This window comes from Rhinoderma darwinii, chromosome 3 (assembly GCF_050947455.1).
Source record: "Rhinoderma darwinii isolate aRhiDar2 chromosome 3, aRhiDar2.hap1, whole genome shotgun sequence".
In the NCBI taxonomy this organism is placed as follows: Eukaryota; Metazoa; Chordata; class Amphibia; order Anura; family Rhinodermatidae; genus Rhinoderma; species Rhinoderma darwinii.
In genome coordinates, this window is record NC_134689.1 from 61,087,301 (window position 1) to 61,101,860 (window position 14,560).

The window sequence follows — 14,560 nt, forward strand, 5'->3', positions numbered from 1 at the left end:
CTCCGAAACCACCTGGCCGGCCAATTGTGTCTGGATGTGGGAGTCTATGTGAGTCCATTTGTCGTTTTTTGGATTATTATCTCCGCCCGTGCGTTGAGAATCTTCAATCATATGTCAAAGACTCCACGGACGTATTGAAGCGTCTCGATGGCGTGACCATTGAGCAGGATATGTATTTAGTATCCTGCGATGTGGAATCACTGTATACGTGCATCGATCATGAACTAGGGTTACGTGCTATCCAATATTTTTTGGATTAATGTGACCTTGATCATGAACTGGTTCGGTTTCTCATCATTCTAATGCGTTATGTCCTGGAGCACAATTACTTTGTGTTCAGAGACAAACACTATCTACAACTCCGTGGGATAGCAATGGGTGCCACGTGTGCACCTTCTTATGCTAATTTATTCTTAGGCTTCTGGGAACAAGAAACTGTACGAGAGGCCATGGATATGGTGTCTGGATGTGTTGTTGGCTGGATGCGCTTTATCGATGATATCCTTTTTATCTGGCAGGGCACACGAACAGAATTGGACCTTTTCATATCCATCCTTAACAACAACACACAGAACATCAAACTAACGAGCATAATTAGTCAAACAACCATGGACTTTCTAGACATCAAAATTACAGTACTTGATACAGGTAAGCTCAGCACTACCATTTTTCGGAAAGCAACCTCCGTTAATTCTCTTCTACATGCGTCATCTTTCCATCCCTCATATGTCATACGTGCAATCCCTACGGGCAATTTTTGAGGGCAAGACGAGTATGTGACTCAGACTTCAATTTTGAGAGTGAATCACAATGCCTGAGGACTCGTTTTACACAACGTGGCTACCGAAAAAACAATATAGATAAGGGTTATCAAAGGGCCTGCTATACTAACCGAAACAATTTACTCATTCAGCAAAAACGTAAGAATGAGGATAATGTAGTACGATTGATTACTCCATATGATACGCAATGGATGGAGATACGAAAAATTGTGACTCGTTTTTGGCCCATTTTGCTCACTGATCCTGATCTAAAGAAGCATTTACCGTTGAAGCCTCAACTTACAGCTAAAAAATGTAAAACTTTAGGAGATCACCTAGTCCGGAGCCATTACAGTGCCCCTAGTCCGAAGTCTTATTTATTTGGTTCCAAAGGACCAGCTTGGGGATCTTTTTCTTGTGGCCACTGCTCCATCTGCAATTTGATTGTCAAGACTGACACCTTTGCAGATTCAGAAAATAAAAAATGCTTTCAAATCGTACATTTTATAAATTGCAGTACCACTGGTGTGGTCTACATGGCTACATGTCCATGTGGTCTGTCGTATGTAGGCATGACCACAAGAGAATTGAAACTGAGAATTCAGGAACATGTGAGGGACATTAAAAAAGCTGGAAGAATCGAGAGCAATAATTGGGATGAAATTGCGAAACTTAAATCTATCCCAAGACATTTCCGGGATTTCCATAACAATAGGTGGCAGGATTTAAGGGTACAGGGCATTGATAAGATTATCATCGGATCACGTGGAGGCGATCCTTTCCGTAAATTGGAACGTATCGAATGCAAATGGATCACAAAACTTAAGACTAGTTCACCTTTGGGGCTTAATGAAAAAATGTCCTTTGCCTCCTTTCTATAAATTTCCTTTGGGTCTTATGGCATCATTAGTTTTTAACTTTATGTATAATCATTATGTCTGACGGGTTCGGTTCACCGGGGTTTTGCTGAGTACATTGCAACAATCCTTTTGTCTACGCAATTTTGTGTAATTGTTGTTATAAAAGTCTTTCTTGTAGTTGATGGCTTGTATTGACATAATTGTCTTATTGTGTCTTCTTATCCTCCTTTAGGGGTCTTGTTATATTGGCATCCTTAACAACAACACACAGAACATCAAACTAACGAGCATAATTAGTCAAACAACCATGGACTTTCTAGACATCAAAATGACAGTACTTGATACAGGTAAGCTCAGCACTACCATTTTTCGGAAAGCAACCTCCGTTAATTCTCTTCTACATGCGTCATCTTTCCATCCCTCATATGTCATACGTGCAATCCCTACGGGCAATTTTTGAGGGCAAGACGAGTATGTGACTCAGACTTCAATTTTGAGAGTGAATCACAATGCCTGAGGACTCGTTTTACACAACGTGGCTACCGAAAAAACGATATAGATAAGGGTTATCAAAGGGCCTGCTATACTAACCGAAACAATTTACTCATTCAGCAAAAACGTAAGAATGAGGATAATGTAGTACGATTGATTACTCCATATAATACGCAATGGATGGAGATACGAAAAATTGTGACTCGTTTTTGGCCCATTTTGCTCACTGATCCTGATCTAAAGAAGCATTTACCGTTGAAGCCTCAACTTACAGCTAAAAAATGTAAAACTTTAGGAGATCACCTAGTCCGGAGCCATTACAGTGCCCCTAGTCCGAAGTCTTATTTATTTGGTTCCAAAGGACCAGCTTGGGGATCTTTTTCTTGTGGCCACTGCTCCATCTGCAATTTGATTGTCAAGACTGACACCTTTGCAGATTCAGAAAATAAAAAATGCTTTCAAATCGTACATTTTATAAATTGCAGTACCACTGGTGTGGTCTACATGGCTACATGTCCATGTGGTCTGTCGTATGTAGGCATGACCACAAGAGAATTGAAACTGAGAATTCAGGAACATGTGAGGGACATTAAAAAAGCTGGAAGAATCGAGAGCAATAATTGGGATGAAATTGCGAAACTTAAATCTATCCCAAGACATTTCCGGGATTTCCATAACAATAGGTGGCAGGATTTAAGGGTACAGGGCATTGATAAGATTATCATCGGATCACGTGGAGGCGATCCTTTCAGTAAATTGGAACGTATCGAATGCAAATGGATCACAAAACTTAAGACTAGTTCACCTTTGGGGCTTAATGAAAAAATGTCCTTTGCCTCCTTTCTATAAATTTCCTTTGGGTCTTATGGCATCATTAGTTTTTAACTTTATGTATAATCATTATGTCTGACGGGTTCGGTTCACCGGGGTTTTGCTGAGTACATTGCAACAATCCTTTTGTCTATGCAATTTTGTGTAATTGTTGTTATAAAAGTCTTTCTTGTAGTTGATGGCTTGTATTGACATAATTGTCTTATTGTGTCTTCTTATCCTCCTTTAGGGGTCTTGTTATATTGGCTTCACTATGCATGGGCTGAATAGAATATCAAGCGCCACACAACATGTGTCTTAGTATTCAAAATAATTTTTGCCAAATTCATTTATTTTTAGAATTATTCCGGTTTTGTCCATCACGGTCTGAGGATTTTTCAAGGGGTATTCACGTTATACACATGACAAATACCTATGATAAGCGTAGTACATATTATAGTAATTGTATTGATTAAGATTTGTCGTTTGACATATTGTACATACATATTGTATTTATATATATATTTTTTTATCCATTTTAGTATAATATGTATTTATTCATGACACTTCATTTTCACATTTTATGGTATGTACACACTTATTTATATTTAAATATTATTTGACATCACATTTATATTTTTTTATTCAAAGTCTATTAAATTTATATAAAAATTAACTTTTTTATTATTCACATTTATTGATCTACACTCATGTTTTTTTTACATTTTGTTCACTACACTATATTACATTATAATATTTCATATTGATATTAAATTACTGTTGTAATATTATATGCTTTTTTGATACCATTATAATAAAATGAATTGATTGTTCCCTTGGTGCATCTTATCACGTGTGTTTCACTTTATTTATAGTCCTTTTTCTTTCTTCACATCACTGAGCACGTCTGTTCACTTATTGCACTCATCTTATTTTGGTTTTTAGTATTACTAATGTATTTCCCCTTTTGAAATTGGTTTCATATTTAATATAATTTCATTTTATGTATTCAGATGTGTTCTCGTATCTATATATATATATATATATATATATATTGTCTTATGAAATTATATCATGCTAAAATGCTAATCTATATCTATCTAATGACATGTTGTTATATGTGTAATAGCATAGATATTACTATCGTTCCTAAACATCTGGGTCCATATTCAGTGACTACTTAATATACCAGTTCATTTCTGCTCACATTTCAAACGTTATTTGCATTAGATGGGTTTGTGGGATCGCTTTTGCCCACATCCAAAATGGCCACTTTAGCACGACTTGTCATAACGATATCTATAGCAAACATGACAAACGTCATGTATGACAGATGGGCGTGTGGGATCATTTTTGCCCACATCCAAAATGGCCACTATAGGACGATACGTCATAAGAGTGTGACCATACACTCTCTTCCCGGCGCTTATGCATTGATGCGCATGCGCAGTGGCGTCCGTACGATTCATGGATAGGGAAATGATGGCGGTGAGCGTGACTGAGTGTCCAATGTCCAGGTATTTACATATGTATTAATATAATAGCTGATAATTTACACCTGGCCCAGCAACCCACAATTAGGTATCTCCAATACTAAACCGTAATTGGTTACCTTGTAGGGACTCCTCCTATTGCTTAGCATAAATTGAACATCAACTACTCTACCCGTCAGTACCCCTTGAAAAAGCTACCGCTACCGCTCCTGTGGTGGAACTCATTTTAGGTTATTCTCGCTACACATGGGTTGGTATAGTTTCTGGGACCTTATTTTGATTCATGGTGATTTCCTGGGTTCTATGTAATCGTGCATACATTGTATTTGATGTTTGCTGCCATCCCTTTGTATACATTGGCGGGTCTATTTCATGCTGTTGTGTGACGACGTGGGTATTTGAACAGTATGTTAGGTTTGTAGATCTCTATTATACCCATACAGCTTCTGTGACTCAGTGACCCGCTTTGCTGCCATATTCACAGCATTTGTGTGTATATGTTATTTTCTTATAGCCTTTCTGTTTTCCACATCAGTGTATTTTAATTGTTCGCTTCATTTTAGGTCCTGATGGCCAATGTGTTTTTATGATCTATTGTAATAAAGGATTCATACATTTTTGCAGATACAATTTGTATTTGGTGTTATTCTTCCCTCAGTGGAGGTGTGATATGTCCTCACATTCAGTTATGGGTATTCTAAAATGATGAAGATAGTTCTCTACAATTTGATTGGTCCTCTCCACCTGACCATTGGACTGTGGGTGGTAGGCGGAGGAAAAGTCCAGCTAAACATCTAGCAGGTTGCACAGTGTTCTCCAGAACTTGAACGTGAATTGTACACCCCGATCCTAGACAATGTGCAGAGGAAAATATGAAGAATAAATAGGTTTGCCAGACAAGGAGCAGACGGAAGACCAGTCAACAGAATGAAATGCGCCATTTTAGAGAAATGATCCACTACTACCCAGACCGCAGTACAGCCAGCTGAGGGGGGAAGGTCTGTAATAAAGTCCATAGCGATATGCTGCCAAGGAGCATCAGGGACAGGCAGGGGTAGGAGAAGACCAGCAGGTTTGGAACGGGTAGACTTGCTCGTTGTCACGGAGCGGGTTAGTGGACCCACTAGGCCGCACCGCCGCAGCGGGGAGGCAGCTGGCCAAACAATAGGACACCCCAGAAATACAATGTCCCGCACAAGGGTACCTGAATAGTCCAGATGGTGGCCGCAGCTCTGGCACAGATGAGATGGGTGCAGCAGATGGCGCCAAACGTGGCGGATGACACAGGAGCCGCAAGTTGCGCCAGACGTGGCAGATTCCTCCGGACGTGGCAGATAACACAGGACGTGGCGGATTCCTCCGGACGTGGCAGATGACGCAGGATGTGGCGGATTCCTCCAGACGTGGCAGATGACACAGGATGTGGCGGATTCCTCCAGATGTGGCAGATGACACAGGACAGGGCATATTCCTCTGGACGTGGCAGATGACAATGGACGTGGCAGATTCCTCTGGACGTGGCAGATGACACAGGACGCGGCACGACTTGATACTAAGGCAAAGCACGGGAAACAGGAACGGGGAACAAGGTACGGGTAACAACAGGAACGGGAAACACTAAGGGACCATTTGCAAGACAGACTGGGAAAACGAACAACGCTCAGGCAAGGATTAGAAGGCCAGGGGCCTTCTTATAGACCAGGAAATCATGGCAGTTGACGATGATAACGATTTCCTAATTGCACGCGCTGACCCTTTAAGGCTGGGCGCGAGCGTGCGCGAGCACCCTACGGGACACAGCCGAACGGAGCGGAAGTGAGCGCTGGCGTCTCCTAGGAGGAAGACGGGGACCAGCGCTCACAGATCCATGGCCGCGGGCGTCGGGAGGTGAGTAAACCCAGGCCAGGAGGAATGTCTCTAATTTGCAAAGGGTTAGCGGCAATAATCCTAGAAGGATCTATAATATATTGAGGGATCTCCTCAGAGTGATTAGTCTCAAATAATCGAGACAGGGCATCAGCCTTCACATTCTTATCGGCAGGACGGAAATGAAGAAAGAATTGAAATCGGGCGAAGAACAGCGACCACCTGGCTTGGTGAGGATTTAGCCGTTGTGCTGACTGTAGGTACATGAGGTTCTAGTGATCAGTATAAATGGTAATAGCGTGAACCGTGCCCTCCAGCAAGTGTCTCCACTCCTCTAATGCCAACTTGACGGCCAGCAACTCCTGATCTCCCATGGAATGGTTACGTTCAGCCGGAGAGAATAGTTTAGAAAAGAAGCCACAGGCCACCATCTTGCCCTTAGAGTTCTTTTGACATAGTAGTGCTCCAGCACCAAAGGAGGATGCATCCAGCTCCAGAGTGAACGGCCGAGATGCAAGCGTTCTTGAGGGTTATAAATGCTGACTCTGCCTCCAGAGGCCAAACCTTGGCGTACACCCCCTTCTTGGTGAGGGCAGAAATTGGGTCAGTCAGAGACGAGAAGTTCGGGATAAATTGCAGATAGAAGTTTGCGAATCCTAGAAATCGTTGTATATACCAAAGCCCCTGTGGATGTGGCAACTCTAAGATGAATTTTACCTTCTCTGGATCCATCTGGAGTCCACGGTTAGATACAATGTAACCCAGGAAGGACAGAGAGTTGTTCACGAATACATACTTCTCGAGTTTAGCATACAGGAGATTCCCCCTTAACCGAGACAGAACTTGGCAAACATGCTTCCAATGTATTGTCAAATCAGTGGAGTAGATCAGGATGTGGTCCAGATAGACCACCACACAGACATACACCGCATTCCAAATTATTATGCAAATGTTATTTTTCGCTGATTTTCCTAAATAGTCGATGCAAATGTCAGTCAGTATAATCTTCAAGCCATCAACCGTTGGAGTATAATGCAAATTTTATTGAACAAATCTCTTCATAACAGATTTTTTTTAGAAGTAAAAAACTCAAAATGCACTGTTTCAAATTATTATGCACAATAGAGATCAAAACATTTTAAAGGTTGTAAAGAGAACTAAAATGGTCATTTGTTGAATTTGCAGCATCAGGAGGTCATATTTACAGAAATCAAAAGCTCTTTCAATCAAAAAGACTTAACAGGCCAAGTTAACAGGCCATATCACCTTCACAATTCTTGCATCCATTGAATTTGTGAGTATTTGGACAGTTTCTGCTTGAATATCTTTGCAGGATGTCAGAATAACCTCCCAGAGCTTCTGTTTTGATGTGAACTGCCTCCCACCCTCATAGATATTTTGCTTGAGGATGCTCCAAAGGTTCTCAATAGGGTTGAGGTCAGGGGAACATGGGGGCCACACCATGAGTTTCTCTCCTTTTATGCCCATAGCAGCCAATGACACAGAGGTATTCTTTGCAGCATGAGATGGTGCATTGTCATGAATGAAAGATAATTTTGCTACGGAAGGTACGGTTCTTCTTTTTGTAGCACGGAAGAAAGTGGTCAGTCATAAACCCTACGTACTTTGCAGAGGTCATTTTCACAACGTCGGGAACCCTAAAGGGGCCTACCAGCTCTCTCCCCATAATTCCAGCCAAAAATATGACACCGACACCTTCTTGCTGACGTCGCAGCCTTGTTGGGACATGGTGGCCATTCACCAACCATCCACTACTCCATCCATCTGGACCATCCAGGGTTGCACGGCACTCATCAGTAAACAACACGGTTTGAAAATTAGTCTTCATTTATTTCTGAGCCCACTGCAACCGTTTCTGCTTGTGAGCATTGTTTAAGGGTGGCCGAATAATAACTTTATGCACACTTGCAAACCTCTGGAGGATCCTACACCTTGAGGTTCGCGGGACTCCAGAGGCACCAGCGGCTTCAAATACCTGTTTGCTGCTTTGCAATGGCATTTTAGCAGCTGCTCTCCTAATCCTATTCATTTGTCTGGCAGAAACCTTCCTCATTATGCCTTTATCTGAATGAACCCGTCTGTGTTCTGAATCAGCCACAAATCTTTTCACAGTACGATGATCATGCTTACGTTTTCTTGAAATATCCAATGTGTTCATAACTTGTCCAAGGTATTGCACTATTTCACGCTTTTCGGCTGCAGAGAGATCCTTTTTCTTTCCCATATTGCTTGAAACCTGTGACCTGCTTAATAATGTGGAACGTCCTTCTCAAGTAGTTTTCCTTTGATTGGGCACACCTGGCAAACTAATTATCACAGGTGTCTGAGATTGATTACAATGATCCAATGAGCCCTAAGACACAATACCATCCATGAGTTTAATTGAAAAACTAATAATTAAATGTTTATGACACTTAAATCCAATGTGCATAATAATTTGGAACACGGTGTACAGCAGATCCAGGAAGATGTCATTCATGAACTCTTGGAACACAGCTGGAGCTGTAACGTCTATGGCCACGGCCCGTCATTCTGACTTACCCCTCGACGGCCGTGGCCATGGACATCCGAGTTGCTTGCAGCGTCGTTCTCCTGTGAGGTGCCGGCACTTACTTCCGGATATCGAGACTGTCTCCGGAGGGCGCGCGTGCCCGCGCGTGCACGGCCTTAAAGGGCTAGTCCTCGCATAATTGCAGGAAGTCTGCAATCTAGCCCAGAATGCTCTGGGCTCTAAAAAAAAAGACTCTGCCCTCTTGTTGCTTGCCAGAGCATTGTTTGTTATCCAAAGTTTGTCGTGCTAATGGTCCCCTAGTGTCTTCCAGCTTCCTAGTGTGCCCTATTCCTGTATCCTGTTCCCTTTCTATCCTGATCTAGTGCCGTGCTGAGCTGTTGGCGTGTTGTGCTGCGTTCCACGCCTGTTCTGCTATGCCACGCCTGACGTCTACCTGCCGCCTGGTCCCAGCCGTGCCTGTCTTGCTACTGTCTACATCTCAGGTATCCTCTCTGAACTATAAACTCTGTACTTTACCTGTTTGGCCAGCTGTCATCCCGCTACGCGGTACGGCCCAGTGGGTCTACACCCCGCATCGTGACAGGAGCGTTACACAGTCCAAAGGGTATCACGAGATATTCGTAGTGACCACCTCGGGTGTTGAATGCAGTTTTCACTCATCACCTTTGCGGATACGGATCAATTTATAGGCTCGCATAGATCCAGCTTCGTGAACACCTTGACCCCACGAATTCTATTGAAAAGTCCTGAAATGAGCGGCAAGGGGTACTTATTCTTGACCGTGATTTGGTTCAAACCATGGTTATCGATACATGGATGAAGAGATTCATCCTTCTTTTTTACAAAGAAGAATTTGGCTTCGGGAGGAAGGCTTCCGGATGAACCCTCTCTCCCGATTCTCCTTAATGTAGGCAGACATGGCTAGGGTCTCTGGCAGGGAGAGGGGATAGACTCGCCCACAGGGTGGTGAGGCGTCAGGAAGTAACTAGACTGGGCAATTGTAGCTGTGATGGGGAGGAAGAGTCTCTGCCTCCTTTTTGCTGAATATGTCCGAAAAACTGTCATAGAGTGAAAGTAGATCGGAGAGTGACTGAAGCAGTGGAGGCAAAACTGGACGAACTTGTAGCAGGCAGCGGTTAATGAATTTGGGGCCCCATTGGAGGACTTCTCCGGAACTCCAGTCGAGAACCAGAGCGTGTAGACAAAGCCATGGCAGGCCCAGCAAAATAGGGTTGATAGCTTTAGGCAATACAAGGAAGGCGATCTGTTCTGAGTGAAGAACTCCGACTTGTAGTGTCAGTGGTTCCGTGATGAACACAATTGGATCGTGCAATGGTAGACCATTCACATAAGCAACAGCCAGGGGGGTCTCTTCAGAAGAACTGTGGGTAGATGTAAGCGATCCACTAGATCCTGCATGATGAAATTTGCAGCTGCTCTGGAACCAAGATAGGCAGAGAAGGAATGTGATGTATCTCCAGATATGATGGTCACAGGAATAGATAATTTGGAAGAGGTTTTGACGTTCGGAGACGTCTCCCCTAGAGTTGCCTCTCCAACCAACCCTAGGTGCTGGAATTTCTCGGCTTCTGTGGACCGTGGCACACTAAATTACCCTTAAGGCCACAATACAGACATAAACCAGAGAAACGTCTGTGATGTTTCTCCTGCTTGGGCATCCTGACTCGGTCTATCTGCATAGGTTCTTCAGGTCGCCCTCTTGGGGAAGGCAATAGTGGTCTCTGGACGAAGGGTGCTAGTCTGTGAAACCGTCTCTCCTGTCGAAACTCCTGATTGCACTCCGGGATCCTCATGTGAACCCGGGTGGCCAAAAAGGATGAGGGCATCCAAGGTAGAAGGGAGGTCGTGGGCTGAAAGTTCATCCTTGATGTGTGAGGACAGTCCCTGAATAAAGGTTGCCACCAATGCCTCATTGTTCCATGCCAACTCTACTGCCAGGGTACGAAAGGAGATAGCATACTCTCCTACTGTGGAGCCTCCTTGCTTGAGAGTCAGGAGAGTGGCCACGGCAGAAGATGTTCGCCCGGCTCCTCGAACATGGCACAGAAAGACTGCAGGAACAAGGCTAGGTCAGAGGATTCAGGTCCCTGCTGTTCCAAGATGGGATTCGCCCATGCGAGGGCCTTCCCAGCGAGGAGGGACATAATAAACGCTACTTTGGCCCCCTCAGAGGGGAAGAGAGGAGCTTGTAGCCTAAAATGAACCATGCATTGGTTAATGAACACAGGCTCTGGGGTCATCGTCATAGTGAGGACGAACAGGCGGTGAAACTGATGATCCGGAACAAACAGGAGGAGCAATGGGTAGTCGAACGGCAGCAGTCTCTGGAGGAGGAACCGGAGGTGGAGCAGTGAGTTGATTCAGACGGGCCATGATGGAACTTACAGCCTGTAAGGAGTTGATCCTGACGTGTCCGTAGGTCATGCATCACTGTCTGTAGCCTTTGAACTGCAGTCTTGGGCTGGTGGCCAGCGGGTTCCATGGCCTGATCATACTGTCATGATCTAGGGGTATGTGGACCCACTAGGCCGCTCCGCCATATGGGGAGAAGCAGCTGGCCAAGTCACAATCAATGCACAAGTCTATACAATTACTACGTAGAATGAAAGTACCTGAGATAGTCCAGACAATTGGCAGGGGCTTTAGCACTGATGGAGTTGGCAGGTTGGACCAGACATGGCAGATGACAATAGGTGCAATAGGTTTCCCCAGACGTGGTGGATGACAGCAGATGCAAGTTACGCCTGATGTGGCAGATGATAAAAGGTTGCGCCAGACGTGGCGGACGACAGCAGGACACGACTCCAATCACTAAACAGGCTCAGGAACAATAACAGAGCACGGGATACAGGATACAGGTAGCAGGGCACTGGAGCACTGGGAATAGGGCAATTCTAAGGGACCGTTTGCAAGACTAACATGGGAATTACAAACAACGCTCAGGCAAGGATCGAAAGGGCATGGCCCTTTTACAGTCAAAGCTGATCTGAGCATAATTAATTAATGTGCGCGCTGGTTCCCGGACTTAAAGGGCCAGCGCGCACGTGCCCTCTAGTGAACACTACGGGACAGAGCGGACGCATGTGCTGGCATCTCAGGGGAGAGAGACGTCGGCAGGAAGAGGAAGACCTGCGGGAGGCAGGTAAGGGGAGGTTGTAGTCCGTGACCGCGCCCGTATCAGTTACAACTGAAACTGGAGGGGGAGAGTTCTAAAGATGAGAGCAGAATATTGTACTCCAGAGCACAATTATTTGCTATGAATTGCTGTATGTCACGCTCTATTGTTTGTGAGTACAGGGTCCCTTGCTTTGTAAGAAGACCTTACAAGATCTTGCTGGGCAAGTTTTAAATCCAAGCAGAGACGAAGGGCATTTAAACCTTTTGTTCTATTATCATGGTCAATGTACTGTCACGGCTGTGGGGTATGTGGACCCACTAGGCAGCTCCGCCGTAAAAGATAAGCAGCTGGCCTAACAACAGTCAATAACAGTTTCTCAGGTAAGAGTACCTGGGAACATGATCTTGCAGATACTCGAAGTAGCAGACATGTAGAACAGATGATGCTTAATGTGGCAGATGACACGGGACATGGCAGATGACACCAGACATGGCAGAAGATACCAGATGTGGCAGATGACACTAGATGTGGCAGATGAGGCACACACGACTACAACATGCTTAGGCTCAGGAACAATATTATTAAAAATTAGCCAATGCTCACTGGCAACTAAGGATTAGCGTGGCAAGTTGGCAAGAGTATATACACACAGTACAGTCTGGTAAATATATATTAGGATAGCGCCTGCAGTGCGCTGTGATTTACTTTATTGAACAAGTAACCATAACTTGCTGTCAGTAGAGCATTGTGATTAAAATATAGGAGAACGGAGCCCCCCCGACATGTTTCGCTACCGACGTAGCGTCCTCAGGGGTTCAAATGGAGCTACTGTCAGCGTGTTGCTGATTCGCCCTTCTTATAACCTCGGGCCCCCAGGACAGTGGGCATCAGTCGAAAGAGAGCTAATGAGACGAGGCTAAACAAACCAAGCCTCGTCATCATATATTGTTCATGCTGATCGCAGACTTACTTAACCCCTTCCCGCCGGATCACGTACATTAACGTCATTAAAACCGGTGTCTTACCGCATTTTGAAGTTACTGTACGTCATGGAGATGAAGCTGGCTCAGGAGCTGAGCCAGCGACATCACCGCCGGGTGACATCTGTATGTTACAGCTGGCACCCTGAGGTATCGGCCAGGACCAGAGCTAGCCTCCGATCCGACCGATTAACCCCTCACATGCTGCGTTCAATAGAGATCGCAGCATGTGAGGAGTTTATAGCCACCGGCACCCCAGCAACGTGATCGCTGGGTTGCCGGTGGCTGCAAAGGCGATCGGAGGGCTAATGCTTACCTCCCGATCAGCCTGTAACGGAATCCTCCTATGCCCCGTCGTCGGTAGGGCCCAGGAGGCTTCCGGCTCAGAAACTGAGCCAGCGTCATCAGCAGTGGGTGTCCGCTGTATGTTACAGCGGACACCCCGATCTATGGCCAGGAACCGGAGCTAGCTCCGATTCCTGGCATTAACCCCTTCGATGCAGCGATCCATTGTGATCCCTGCATCCTAGAGGTTTGTAGAAAATCGGCAGCCTTGCCATGCAATGGCAAGGCTGGCGACTGTTACTATGGCAACAGGAGCCCTAACAATGGACTCCTGTCTGCTATTACATAAGCTGATTAGGCCCCGCCCAGAGGCGGAGCCTGATCGGCTTGCTGTCAGTGAACAACTGACAGTTCCAATACATTGCACTACAAAGGTAGTGCAATGTATTAGAACATCAAACAAACAGTTGGACATTCAAGTCCCCTAGTGGGACTAAAGAAAAGTGTAAAAGAAAAGTGTAAAAAAAGTAAAAATAAAAGTTGTAAAACATACAATAAAAGTTTCAAGTAATAAAATAAAACACAATCGCCCTTTTTCACTTATGAAGTCATTTATTATAGAAAAAAATAATAAAGCCATACATATTTGGTATCGCTGCGACTGTAACGACCTGAACTATAAAAATATTATGTTACTTATCCAGCGCAGTGAACGCCGTAAAAAAAACTCCTCAAAAACACTGCCATAATTACTGTTTTTTTTGTCACTGTCTTCCAAAAATTGAAATAAAAAGTGATCAAAAAGTTGCATGTATCCAAAAATGGTACCGATAAAATCTATACCTCGTCTCGCAAAAAACAAGCCGCCACACAGCTCCATCGATGAAAAAATGTAAAAGTTATGGCTCTCACAACTTGGCGACAGAAAAAATACATTCTCTTTCCAAAAGTAATTTTATTGTGCAAAAAGTTATAAAAAAGATCTATAAATTTGGTATCGCCGGAATCGTACTGACCCACAGAATAAAGATAACATGTAGTTTATAACGCATGGTGGACGCTGTATAAAAAAAATACAACTAAAAAACTATGGCAGAATTTCAGTTTTGTTTGTCACCTTGCCTCCCAAAAAAAAGATAACAAGTGATCAAAAAGTCTCATGTACCCCAATATGTACCAATAAAAGCTACAGCTCGTCCCGTAAAAAAACAGCCCTCATACCACTACGTCGATGAAAAAATAAAATAAGTTAAGGCTCCAATAATTCAGGAAAGAAAATTATACAGTTGTGAAGGCCCGAGGGGAACGTTTCTTCTGTTTCAAAAGGCGATGTATCAAGGC